The sequence below is a fragment of the Lipotes vexillifer genome, unplaced genomic scaffold, assembly GCF_000442215.2.
Source record: "Lipotes vexillifer unplaced genomic scaffold, Lipotes_vexillifer_v1.1 scaffold751, whole genome shotgun sequence".
Taxonomy (NCBI): domain Eukaryota; kingdom Metazoa; phylum Chordata; class Mammalia; order Artiodactyla; family Lipotidae; genus Lipotes; species Lipotes vexillifer.
In genome coordinates, this window is record NW_006799727.1 from 2,096,043 (window position 1) to 2,109,639 (window position 13,597).

Consider the following 13,597-nt stretch of genomic DNA (forward strand, 5'->3'; position numbering starts at 1 on the left):
GTTATAACCTGTTCTGACAGATGGCAAGACCAGAGCACAAGTTTCATAATTGGAATTAGCTGCTCAGGTGCATGCAGTTCTTCTGTGACAAAGCTGGGATTTCCACCCAAACAAGCTGGGTCCTGGGGCCTCTCTTGACGGATCAAGGAAATTGATCATCATTGAGTCTTGGTGTGGGTAGCTCTGGTGCCCAGGGCTTTGTGTGGCCCATTGCCATAGAGTCTGGCACAGCCTCTGGGACACATACAGATGAGGGAGTGGAGACTTGGAGAGGATAAGGGACTTCCTCAGGGATACAGCTGGAGTCTTGAATGAGGCTGGAGAATGAGGAAATCAATCCTGGAGGATTTCAAGAAGGCAGTGAGGGGGCTTCCCTGGTGACGCAGTGGTTGGGGGTCCGCCTGCCGATGCAGGGGACACGGGTTCGTACACCGGTCCGGGAGGATCCCATGTGCCGCGGAGCGGCTGGGCCCGGGGGCCGTGGCCGCTGAGCCTGCGCGTCCGGAGCCTGTGCTCCGCAAGGGGAGAGGCCACAACAGTGAGAGGCCCGCATACCGCAAAAAAAAACAAAAAAACAAAGAAGGCAGTGAGGAATTCAAAAAACACAACGATGGCTAATGAGAGGGAACAGAGGAACTGGAAAGAGGGAAGAGGAGGCAAAAGATTTATAAGGAAGGATCTTGACAGACGTGTCTGTTTATTCTCTTTCATTTGGAGCAAGGTTGAACTGCGGTTCCCTTCTGGTAATTTGGCATGTTTCTGGGTGCTCCAGCCCAAAGGCCTTAGCTCCCACCAGCCAGACTTTTACCTTAAGAAACGACTCTGGAAGTGAAATAAGATCTGATCTTTTCTGTGCTCTCAGTTGAGATTTCTGCAGCCCAATCTATTTCATGGGAAAGAACCATTTGATCTCCCCCGCGACAGCATTTCAGGGCCAACAGGAGGGACCGGGCCTAATGCAGTGATGAAAACTGGAATCGTCTCTCCACCCCGAGGCAGCATAAACATGTAGCAGCCCTGGGCAGCGCTCCCTGGGAAGCTCCTTGGATTCAGTCTTCCAGAACCTTCAAGCCCTAGCGTGAATGTCAGGTTCCTGCTGCAGGCCCTTTTCCACAATGCCCATGAACCCTTACGAGAGTAAGGCAAGAGGATGCCTGCACACACACGCGTGCGCCCTCCGTTTTTGGTCCCCCCAGGCCTGGGCCATCTCGCGTTATGCCTCGATGAGCACTGACAAGCGGGGGCAGCAGCGAAGCCATTTATAGCTGAACTGTGGCGGCCCCGGTGCCCAACGCACTGCGGCACGCTCTTCTCGCTGGCACGGCCCACCAAGACCCATGCGGAGACAAGACACAGACACTCAGTGCCCTTGACAGCCCCCTTCCAAGCTCTGCCTGACCTTGTCGCCTGTCTCTCCATAAAGCGATGCCCTCTTCAGGTAAATCGGGTGGTTTCCACAGTCCTAAACCTCCCCACGCTTTGGGGCAATACATTCACTGGCTGTATTTTCCATTTCTTTAGTGGAAAACCTCTGCAAATTTTATATTCTCTTCATGCTGTATCTGTGTATTTAGTCAAGTAACAGTGTTTTTGTTTACTTTTAACTCTCCCTAAAGTTGCATATAAAATGGAGGCTCAGGTAAAATGTATCATTTTCATCTTGGCTTTTCAAATACCATCACATGTCAGGGGTGGAGTGTGGGTGGTAGCAGATGACCCAGTTTGAGAAGCTCATGTAATAAAAGTAATTCTAGGCTCTGTAGCCTGGGTTTGGCTTGTAGTTCACCAGGTTATTGGCTGAGTGTCCTTTGTCAAGTTGCTTAACCTCCATTTTCCTCATCTGCTAAGTGGGTATAAGGATCACTGCTTTGTGAGGTTGTTACAAAGAGTAAAGGAGACGATTCAAATGACTAAGCGTGTAAATGCCGCCTAGTAGACACTCAGTAAATGGTAGCTATTCAACATAACAGTACTTCCAAAGGGCTTTTCCCCGACATTTTCAACCAAACCTGTATGAATTCTTAGCTAGTGTATCACAAAAAGCTACTTTATGCCTTTGAGTTGTTTTATGACTTCTGTCCCCTTGTTTGTAAATGCTTCGAGGTCAAAGGCCATATATTCAGACGACTTCGTGCTTCTCATAGCATATCAATAGTATTCTGTAGGTATATTCTATTATTTGTGCCTAGAAATGATTTTATGGGTTGAAAATAGCACATTCTCTTAGAACACGAAGAAAATAACTTGAAAATGAAGAAACATTTCATAAAGGACGTGGCAGTTGGGTGGGGTCTTTATATAGAAGGACAGCAGGGCATCTTAAGTGTTTGTTTAGCTCAAGTCAGCCCCCTGTATCCTACTAAACTAACAAGGTACACCTACCTCCTCCCACATTAAATATCATTATGTATAAACTATGCTCTTGACTGGTTAGTATAATGTTATTTTTAGAGACGTTTAAGTGATTTTCTTTTTTCTTTAAATTTACAAGGTGCTTTTGCAGTGAGTTTGCTTTTCAGGTCTCATTTTTGTAGGCCTTGGAAAGCTTGGGGACCCCAAAAGCATTAGAATTAGGGGACCTGATGGATCAGACAACTAAGAAAAGGATCCCAGGCAGAAGGGGTGGTTTTGTGAGTGAGGTTGGATGGCCTAGGACGTATTTCGGGACGGTGCCTTTATCAGGTGTGACGGGGCTGCAGGAAGCATCTGGGAAGTGGAGGGTATAGTGGGAAGAAGATCAGAGGTTAGAGAAGGAGGAGGTGGTGCATTCTAAGGAGTTTCTCAAGTAGGGGCGCTTAGTTAGGAAAAATATAAATCTAGCCCTTTCAAAGCCTCATTTTATTTTTTTAGATAGTTCTCAGTAAAGATCTTTTGTTTTTTTCTTTCAGTTAGCAGGATGGGACATATATGAGTTCAGGGACAGCAAGGACACTTTCTTGACTGTGCCGTTCCCTATGGGCCTGGCAGAGCAACTTGACTTCTTGGGGTCCAGTTCCTCACCTGCAAAATGTGAGCATTAGTCTAGGAGACATCAAAGGCTGTTTTACATTGTAACTAACAGATGTCTTTGTGGATTCTCTCAAAAGTGTCTCATTGCTAACCATCACACAGTGCACTGGAGTTAGTTATACATTTATATCTTTTGAAAACAAAAAACCTCAGTCCTGCTCAGCTGCATTAGTCCAGTGGACTGGAGGAGTCAGCTCACTTTTTCTATAAAGAGCAGATCGTAAATATTGTAAACTCTGCAGATCACACAGTTAGGTTTTACAGCTTCTAAACTCTGGCTGTGTCCTGGAAAGTTTTATTTACGGACACTGAAATTTGAATTTCATATAATAGTCATGTCACAAAATATTCATTTTTTTCAATAATTAAAAAATATATAAGCCATCGTCAGCTCATAGGGCATCCATACAGAAACAGACAGATTTGGCCCATGGGCTGTCTATAGTTGGCTGACTTCCGAATTAGTCTGCCCCTCCCCGGCAGCTGTCGGATTTTATCCAAGTTCCTGCTGTCGTCCCGCATACCTCTGGGCCTTTATGGCGTTGTACCATCATGCGTTTCTCCCAAGCATCTTATTCAGGGACTGTGAGACCTTTCTCCACAGCCACAGTCCCTGGCGGATAGTAGGTGCTTGCTGAATGCTTTCCAAATGAATGGTGTAGTAATTGTCCCACTTGCAGTATGACTCTGTCTACATGAAACATTGGGAAATTATTGTTTCATTCCTAGAATGCAGCATCTTTTTGGATAGATCTGTACTGGAAGGTATTTATTGTCTGTCTGCATCGTTGAGTGGCTCTCCTAGCATTTCAAAGGCTGCAATGCTTGTAAATAAATTCTCCTTACCTGACAGCCGCTGTTCTAAGAATTACTCAGCTGAGGAGCTCTGTGTCTGTGATTCCAACTAAGTGAAGACGCTGTCAGATGAAAGGGGAAAGGGCTTGGGAAAGGAGGATGGAGCAGTGACAGGGAAGACAGCAACAGAGGCCTTGACCGCTTCAGGTCTTCTATAAATACACCATGTGGGTCCACAGGAATTTCTAGATACCGTCCTCTCCACCGTGGCAAGCTTTTGAGAATACAGTCCATCTGTTGAGTCCAGACTCCCAAGAGGCTCATTTAGATGAGCCCCTGAAATATTTATTTTATCGCTTGTTTGTAATTTTAAGGCAAGAGCTTTATAATTTCAACTAAGGAATGGTGTTCAGTATTCAAGCAAGGTGGTGTTTGTCCTGGCTTCCACTTGCCCATGAGAGACGCGAGGCACTTAGGGAAGATGACTCTGCACAGAGCTGTATATCTGGAGGATATAATGCCAGGAAGCACAAAGAAGAAATTATGACCATTTACTTGTGTATTATTTTCTCAATTTGAAGCACTTGAATTCCAGAGCTCTTAAATCAAGAGGTTGAATTCCTGGCATTTTAAAGTAGACCACTTGAATAAGCTGTTTAAGCCATTAGAATATGGCTTTTTTTTAAAAAATTCACCAGTTTCTTGGATTATTTGCTCTTGAGATTTACTTAATTGAAGTGTTTGCCTTTTCATTTTACTTCAAACCAAAATGATTTCTACAGTTAAGGAAGTTTTAATTTTATTCCTCTGGGTAGAGTCGATTTCATACTTCAATCAACTCTCCAACAGGTAAAAGCAGGCAGTTTTCCACAAGTTTCACATAGCTCACCATACACAGATACATGCTTAGGGTTTCAGCTTTGACTTTTCTTCCCCATGGGCATCATATCTGTAAATACAACGGTTGCTACATTTTCAGGGTCTTAGGCCCATATCAGCTGAAAGCTGCTTTTGATTAAAACCAGCCATCAGGGAAGGGAGAAGATAGGGATGGGAAAAATATTAATAATGAAGTTATAAAATTGTTCTAGACACTGATTATAGATCATTTGCTTCTGTTGACGAAAAGCGAAACAATACTAAAATGCAGAAGTGTGGAGGGTAGAACAAAGATCAGAATCATCTATTTGCATATTTATAAAATGCCTATTGTACGTTAGTGACAGTCTTAGACCCTCAGGAAACCAGCAGTGAATAAGTACTAAGGTCTCTACCCTGTGATGTATATATTTCAGTGGGAAGACAGAAAGCAAACACATAGAGAAATGAATATGTAGTGTGATCTCTGGTGGGGATACTTGCCATAAATAAGAATAAGTAAGGCAAGGATAGAGTGGTGGTCTTAGGGTGCTATTTTAGGGAAGGTAGCCAGGAAAGGCCTTTCTGAATAATTGATGTAGGAACCAAAATGACGAGAAGGTACCAGTCATGTCAGCATGTAGGGTAAGAGCTTTTTAGGCAGAGGGCAAGTGCAAAGGCCCTGTGGCAGGAACAATCATGGCTTGTTGAAAGAACAGCAATATCAGTGTGGCTGGAAAGGTATGAACAAGACAGAAGGTTGTAGGAAAGGAATTGGGAGTGGCAGGCAGAGGCCAGATCATCATAAATCATGAAATAGAGACTGGGGTTTTATTCTAATTATGATGAGAAACTGTTGGAGGGTTTTGAGGAGGGGCAAGACTTAATCTGGTACGTTTTTTTATAAAGATCACCCTGGATATATGTCAATCCCAATCTCCCAGTTCATCCCACCCCCCCCTTTCCCCACTTGGTGTCCATATGTTAGTTCTCTACATCTGTGTCTCTATTTCTGCTTTGCAGATAGGTTCATCTGAGCCATTTTTCTAGATTCCACGTGAGAACCTACTTTATAGCACAGGGAACTCTACTCAGTACTCTGTGGTGACCTAAATGGGAAGGAAATCCAAAAGGAGGGGATATATGTATACGTATAGCCGATTCACTTCTCTGTACAGCAGAAACTAACACAACATTGTAAAACAACTATACCCCAATTAAAAAAAAAAGTTAGGGTGTTTGGGATTGACGTGTACACACTGCTGTATTTAAAATGGATAGCCAACAAGGACCAACTGTATGGCACAGGGAAATCTGCCCAATGTTATGTGGCAGCCTGGATTGGAAGGGAGTTTGGGGGAGAATGGATACATGTATATGTATGGCTGAGTTGCTTTGCTGTGCACCTGAAACTATCACAACATTGTTAATCGGCTATACTCCAATATAAAATAAAAAGTTTAAAAAAAAAACTATAGAACAAACAAACAAACAAAAGATCACCCTGGAGAGTGGAGGACAGAATAGCTGGGCAAGTGGCAGGGTCTGTGGAAGTGGAATTCAGTTAAGAGTCTACTGTCATAATCCAGATGAGGATGATGGCAGTTTGACCAGGGTGCTGGCAGTAGAGGTGGTCAGACATGGCTGTTTACCATAATCTCTTAGCAGAGGCCTTGAACTATACAACTTTTTCTCTCTCCTTAACAAAATTCAAGCCGAAGGTATAAACTTACTGAATTGTCTGTTTAATTAGACCTGGAAGTACGATCTAATTTGACATCTTCTGGTAATTCTTCTCTGCCCTCTTCTAGCTCTCCTGGATTCCATAAAGCTCCACTAATAACCCAGTTTTTTTGGTTTTACTCATCAAAGTTTTCTTAGTTCCCAGGCGTGGATATGAGGGCAAAGAGGGAAAAAGGATATCCTTCAGGTTTGATTACAATAATCATACTTAAGTTCTATATACACTCTGCAATTTACAGAAGTTATTTTATTTGTATCTCTGTTTTTGCACTGGAGACTCTTGATAAAGGATGGGTGGATGGATGGATGGACAGTTGGGTGGATGGATATTTGATGAGTGGAAGGAAGGAAGGAAATAAAGTCTCTCCCTATATTCTACACCCTGAAATTGGAGGGAGAGGAGATATTATTCATTTAATTTGATTTTCTCAGTAATCCAGATTTGAGCTTTTTCAACCATGTCCTGCCTTCTCTTTTCTTCAGCTGTGCAGCTCCATTCCCCCAAACAATGTGAGTTAAGAGATAGGGACTAAGCCAAGACTCTCCCCACTCTCTCTAATTGCCCTTCATTGGGGCCTTCAGAACACTGAGCATAGGAATATGTGAAACCCACCGTTTCAGGGTAAAGGACCTCAGCCCTGGGGTATGTTCCTCATGGGCCTGTGATCTGCTGTAGTGCAGACACCCAGGCCTGGAGGAAACCATGCCCTGGGAAAGTATATCTTTTCATTTAAGGATGTAAAACAATTAAAATGTAAACAGCAGCTCTCAGCGGTGGCCTCTTACCATTAGGGTAATGTAATGGGAAAGACTGTTGATATTTTGGGGTTGATGAAAATGTGGACCTTTTTTCTGGTAACAATTCTATTCAGGTGTAATTCACATACCATACAATTCACTGGTTTTTAGTTTAGTCACAGAGTTGTGCAATCACCACCACCATTAATTTCAGAATATTCTTATCACCTCAAAAAAAAAAAAAAAAAAGCCCATACCCTTTAGCCATCGCTCTGCCACCACACCCCCAAAATGATCATTTTTTAAATCAAATTTGTAAGTCATTGGCCCGCTGGGATTTGCGCTGTGATCCTGAGCTCTCAGAAAGGGCACCTGTAGGCTTGCAGCATGCGGAATGGTTAGGGCAGGTGGGGCTCTGCCCCCTTGCTGCTTACCATGTGTCTCAGGGGGCCCCCTTCCCTGCTGGGGTCCTCCAGAGTGTGTGTGTGTGTGTGTGTGTGTGTGTGTGTGTGTGTGTGTGTGTGTGCGCGCGCATGCGCGCGCGCGTACCCATGTGTATTTAACCAGGCCACTTACAGAGCACACACAGGGAAAAGCTCCACTTTTGGGGCAGAAGGAGGGAGAAATGTGAATTTTGAAGCATTCTATTATGTCTCTTTTACCTGAAAATTGCTTCTTTCTCACGGAACTGCTTTTCCAAATGAGGGCCCTGGTGGATGAGACAGTCTTCTTTACTTTATTTCACAAGTGATTTGTAATCTTGAGGCTAGGCGCTCCAAATGGCGGAAAAATGTATACCGCAAGAAATATCCAGTTCAAGAGACGGCGACGAGAAAAGCCAAGCTCCTATTTCTCTCCGTCTTTCTTTTTTTTCCTTCCAGCGCCTTTTACAAGCACTGAAAGCCCCCAAAATTTTGAAATGAGAAACCTGTAGTGAATATTGTTTCTTGCTTTCAAACAAGAAAACATTTCTTGCCCTGGAGTATTTTATGCCCCAGAACACTTCTTTGATATTTCGAGTTGCAGGGTGAAAATTGTCAGCTCTCAGTCGATAGATCAGTGCAGCATCCTAAAGACAGAAACAGGAAGGACGTGACCGATGCCCACCTGCATATCTTTTGCATGTGCTTCCAAAAATAGGATGCGTGTGCATTACACTTAATTTTTCCTTTGTATTTATTCGCGTTTTGGTATTCCTTTGCTGCATAAAAACATAAAAAGCCCAGAACTTAGGTTATCCAGCTCTGCTGCTGCTTTGAATTCAGACTCTAGCTTTGCAACTTTTGAATCTTCAGTTGCCCATCTGTGAAATTCATTCAGCAACCCCTACTGTGTATCCCATAGCACTTCCATCCACCTGACAATATAAGTCCTGATTATTTTCCATCTCCTCATCACACCCCTAGAATATCCTTAAGGCCTTAAGGATATCCTTAAGGCTCCTTAAGGCCGGGACTTTCTTCTTTGTTCATGGCTGTATTCCCAGCATTTAGAACAGCACTTGGCATATGATAGGTGCTTCGTTAATATGAGTTAAAGGAAATGAGCACACACATGCTCATTTAGGAATCACGTGCTTCAGTGCTTCCTGACTTCCTACCTGAAGTCAGGAAGTTGGACTTAGATGATTCAGAAGGGCCCCTCTGGTTTTTAACATTTGGTCATCCATGCCAAAAGCCCTCTCCGGAAGCTGTTCAGACACATTTTTGTATGTGTATGAAGGATAACTGGGTTTTCACATGCCCTGATCTGAACTTTCTGTGTGTTCCCCTTTTCTATAATCTTAAGGAGAAAGTTAAGTCTGGGGAGTCTTCACTCTTGTAGCTATAGGAACACAAGGTAAGTGTTTTTCTCTCTGGTCTCCTTTGAAGTGAAATTCTTATACACATCATATCCTGAAGAGCAGATTTCTTTTTGTGTATGTATATGTCAGCTTACGTATTAGCACATGCCCAGAGCCTAATGGGAAATCAGACAACAAACCTAAGACAAGTCTAGTAAATTTGCCTTTTCATACCCTTCACACTTGATAAGATTTTCATGACAGTTGGCAGGTGAACTCTGAACATATTTGGCCACAGGCAGATTCCTGTGTGTCTTTGCTTCCCGAAGATAGGACTCGTAGAAGGACTTGTAGATGGCATCTGTAGGTATGGGGTAGACAAGAAAATATTTCAAGACTCCTGGATTATTTGGGGACCTTGCCTTGGGTTGCCTTTGTATTATAAGGTCAGATTTAAGGTCAGGAAAGACGAGTACCAATATGATATGTTTCTGCCTAAGAAAATACTTTGTCTTTTGCTGAAACTTGATTTCATTTTGCTTGGTTTCTCAGGGTGATTTTGCCTCAATTCTGTACAAATAGGATTTCTAGATACTTGGTGTGAAGATTAACTGCATGTCTCTACTAGTTGACAGTGAGCTGGATTTTGCAGGTTGGTTTGTTGTAACTTTTTTCTCTGAGCATCTCTGTTAGCATCAGTGCAGAGAGATTTTCTTGTGTAGCCGGGGCTGAATATAGCTTTTTACCTGTTTTCATTCTCCTGCGAGATGGACTTAGGGGAGCTCTTATGTGAACTGAGGCATGTCAGGGAGAGCGCTCACATGGGTCCATTGGCGGATGCAAGGCAGACACGGCTGTGTTTAGATTCCTCCCTCAGAGTTGCAGGAGCCCGTTCGTGCCGCTCCCTCACCTCCGTAGGTCATGGAAAGTGGCAAGCGTAGGATTGTTGAGGTGATGTTTTGCAGCACTGTTATTGTGGTTGACACTGATCACTTACTACCTCAGTTGCCTTCCGTGATGTCAGGTGTGCTGCATTTACCTGTAGAAGGAGGAAAATAAACCCTCTCAGAGAAGAAAAGGGCAGCGTTATTATGTGTTCACGGAGCCATAATATGGCCTCATTGTCTATCGCTGCAGCCATCAGGGATGGATTCATATAAAATAACACAGCAAAGCTGATGCTTAGAGGTTATGAAAGAACATACAGGGGTTGTCAAAACTATATCTGGGTTAAAATATGTTGTGATACTCCCAGCCCTCCTTAACAGAGGCTATTTATAATACAGTGCGGGTATTTGTGCTGCTTTCATTGTATGCATCCTGAATGAAGACTCAGCTCTTTGAAAAGAACATTCAAAATAAAACCCATGTTGTAGAAACCTGACTTAGCCCAAAGAGACGGTGGGTGTCTTAAATGGCTACTCATTTCCCAAGGTGGCTCAGAGGTTTCCTCTTGGTCATGAGATATTTTGACGTGGCATCTGTACTTTGCCTTTTAAAAACGATGTTCTGTCTGTGAAAATACATACATACTTCCTCACAATCACTTGTATGACTCTTCGGGGATGTGAACCCCCAAGCTCCTAGGAGGGAGGGTTTGTCTCCTCCTGTTTCTGAATTGGCCTCACCCCAGCTTCTTGCCCCACCAGGTTCTGGTTTCCAGCTTGGACCATTTCATTTCTCTCTCCCATCAGGGGGCAAGACTGGTTGAAGAAACTGTTGTATAGAGAAAGTGTAAATCATACCTCAATAAAGCTATTAAAAAACACACACGCGCAAGCACCCTGATTAATGGACTATGCCATCACTATGTGAATACTGTAAGTGGTTTTTAAAAATAGCTCTTTCACTAGAGTGTTTGGTTCAGGGTGTGTATTCTTGGATTGTTTTTTATTATTTTTTTTTTGTATAGCATTGATAGGAAAAGGTAGAACTCTTATAATAATACATGCAGTATTTAGAGTGAATAATATACACCCTTCTCTTTTTATGGTGATTTCCTGACTTTCTCCTTTGCTTTTCCCTGCTACTTAAGCATCAAGTCTCGGGCATTTTCCCAGTGTAATTGTTGATTAAGTGCTGCATATCCTGCAACGATTATGAGAAGATTATTGTATTCAGCTTTTAATCTTATGAGTGTCAAATATTTTACTTTAGTGGTATCTTTATTGTTATTATTCTTCATAACTCTTTCTGTTTGAGTAATGCAATCAGGCAAAATAAAGGTAATAGCACAAATTCAGCACTTTTAGAATAATAATTCTTTGTCTCAGAATGGAAAGTGCCATCTGCAGGCTGTTCTGAAATGCTGATTGGGATCTGCAAAGATGGAATTAGGAATGCCTTAGGCCTCTTTTGGTTGCAAGTAACAGAAAGCAGCTAGCTCAAGAAGAAATATATATAAAGATAGAGACCCATTGGAGGCAGTACCAAGGGTCTCAGGACCCCAAGGCCAGGCTTGTAGCTGGGAGGCACCAGGACTGGGAACCAGACGGCTGCCAAGAACGCAGGCAGCACTCACCTCCTCGCTGCTTCCTTCTGTGCATCCTCTGTGTTTTCTCTAACGTTGTGTGTGAATTGGTCAGTGGTCATCGATAGCTTTCAAGCTAAGTATCCTCTGTAGACGGGAGCAGCCCAGGTGGACCAGCCATCTTTTGGTCTCAGTTCCCAATTCCCAGGAGCAATGGGAATTCTGATTGGAACATTTGTAGTCATGTGACACCCCCTGGCCCAGTCCAGTCAGCTGGTCCAGGAGAGCCGTCTCATGACGTGAATCATGGCAACCAGGGGCTCTCCCCGTTGGCGAGGGAAGGCGCAGCTCCAGAGAAAGAGGCTCGGTGTGAATGGACCTGACACCTGCAGGAGGGCTGTGTTTGTACATTTTTGTGAGAAGGACGGCGACCCTGACTCCTCATGCAGCCTTCAGTGATGCCCCCCACACTTCTGCAGGAATCTGAATGCATATTCCAGAGCTTGGGTTTCTGAGGGGAACCCCCAAAAGCAATTTATAGTCAACTGCCTATTGCTTAGCTGGGCGAAAGGAATCAACAGTATGAGTAGCTCCAGTTACTGTTTCCACAGAACCAGCAGACTTTCTGTTCTTTCTGTTCTGTCTAAGGTTCTTCCCTTAGACACTGATGTCTTCACTTTATAGATGAGGAAACTGAGGCTGGAAGGACAGTGTGTCACCTGTTGTCATGTCACTTGTTCTGGCTGACTCCAAAGTGCAGAGCCAACCATGGTACTAGGTTTGGACTTTATCTCTACAAGCTGACAGCCGATGCCTCATGGGTATGTAGGGAGGACAGTAGGTGGTTAATAGGGAAGTGGCTGATTACACGTTGGCCTGAAGTGGAAAATTTGCTGGGAATAATCCGTATTGAGTAATATTTGTGCACATCATGAGGACTTAACCTCAGCATGAACTTTCTATATAGAAACCTAAAATCCATGTAAATGTTTTAGTTGGACTTCAAGCCATAGGGCATCACTTTGAGTAGAGCGTGTCACAGGGATAGAGTTCTGACTGGTCCAGCCAGTGTCATCCCCTACTCCTCGCTCAAAGGATTCCATTGTCTGTAATATGGGGGATGGCGCTAATTGAAAAACTGTGGCTTATCAGTCAGTGCTAACTAACAAAATCATGGAGCCGGGGAGGTTGGTGCAGTTTCTCCAAGAGTGATCATTGTGGGTGGTGAGAATTGAGTGAGGTGTAGAGAATCAAACTGTCTATATAGATGCTGCTGCTGTGGAAAGAGCACCGGGCTGACAGTCAGGGTTCTGGGGGCCAGGCCCAGCCACTGACCATCTGTGAGACCCCAGGCAAGTCATTGCCTTCTCTTCACCACTCCGCTTTGTTTCTCCCTTTCTTTTTAATATGTTGTAAAAAAAAAAAAAAAAAAAATCATAAAGTACAAAAAGATATATAGTGAAAACTGTCATCCTCCTGTGAAAGAAATACAGCTCTAGTCCCCCTCCCCAGAGGTAACCGGCATGATCAGCTTCTTACGTGTCGTTTGATAGCCGATGCCTTTACACACGTGAGTATGTGTGTACATTTATGCAGACGGGGACATACCATATGCATTATTCTGATCATAAAGATCTTTCTGTATCAATGCATATAGAGCTATCCTTTTTTGGGACTCTGGAGTTTTTCACTGTGTGGCTGGATTAAAGTATCCTCTGGTCTTGGACATTTCTACAGATAGGGTTGCAAAGTGGCGTTTTGTTGGTTCATTTCCTTAATTGAGTGAGGTTGAAGGCCATTTGTATTTTTTTCTGTATGTTTCCTCCTTTTGCCCGCTGCTCTTTTTTTTTTTCCCCATTGAATTTTTCTTTTTCTTACTGCACCTCATTTTCCAAAGAGGTAATGATCCAAGTGCCAGTCAGTTCTACAATTAGGAATATTTTAGCTGGGGGAGAGATCTGATGGATGTTTACTGGGAAAAGGCCCCACATCAGGTGCGGAGGCCGACTTCTTTTACCTGGTCCCTTTCTTCCTCCCCATTGTTGTTGAGGTGAGGTCATGCCGAGTTCCTCAACAAGCCTCAGACTTAGTAGGGGGAATACCTGCCCAATAGTGGGACTTGACCAGTTTTTGCTGGTTGAACAAAAGAGAGAACATGGCATCGTGGGACAAGATTATCTTTGAGATCAACTAGTTCTCTA

General features: G+C 43.5%; 1 protein-coding gene across 3 annotated transcripts in view; it reads left to right on the plus strand.

Annotated features, from left to right (window-relative positions):
- FOXN3 (forkhead box N3) overlaps nucleotides 1-13,597 on the plus strand; it is a 403,658-nt gene that overhangs the window by 308,173 nt on the left and 81,888 nt on the right. The gene's annotated exons all lie outside the window — the stretch shown is intronic.